The sequence below is a fragment of the Penaeus monodon genome, chromosome 25, assembly GCF_015228065.2.
Source record: "Penaeus monodon isolate SGIC_2016 chromosome 25, NSTDA_Pmon_1, whole genome shotgun sequence".
In the NCBI taxonomy this organism is placed as follows: Eukaryota; Metazoa; Arthropoda; class Malacostraca; order Decapoda; family Penaeidae; genus Penaeus; species Penaeus monodon.
In genome coordinates, this window is record NC_051410.1 from 4,507,558 (window position 1) to 4,507,998 (window position 441).

Here is a 441-nt window from a genome sequence, read left to right on the forward strand (position 1 = left end):
ACAACAATTATTGAACCAACACAACAAACAGGGAAACATAACCCCTCCCTACCACCCTCCCCCCCTCAACCCTCCTCCCCTCCCCCTCTCACCGACCCACCCAGCGACTCACAAACCCCAGTGAAACTCCAAGGGTCGTTTACGGTTCCCCCGAAGTCCTTATATTGCCCCAACGTCTCCTAATGCACGACCTCCCTCTCTCCTTAACACCCACGACGTCGCTTTAATTCAGCAAGGACCTCCACCTCCCTCGGGGCTTCGCTCTCGAGCTGTTTATTTTCATTAGAAAGTTTCCTGCTGTTAAATGCGTTTCTGACACTCGTGTGTGTATATAGAAACACTTCGGTGTTGGGATTCAAATGCAGATTTATAAATGCAGTAATGTTTGCACTTATATTCATACGTTAATATAAAGACGTACACAGTTCAATGCAAATTGGA

General features: G+C 47.2%; 1 protein-coding gene across 1 annotated transcript in view; it reads right to left on the reverse strand.

Annotated features, from left to right (window-relative positions):
• Positions 1–441, reverse strand: part of LOC119589307 (hemicentin-1-like) — a gene marked incomplete in the record, with an annotated part of 75,735 nt that overhangs the window by 43,274 nt on the left and 32,020 nt on the right.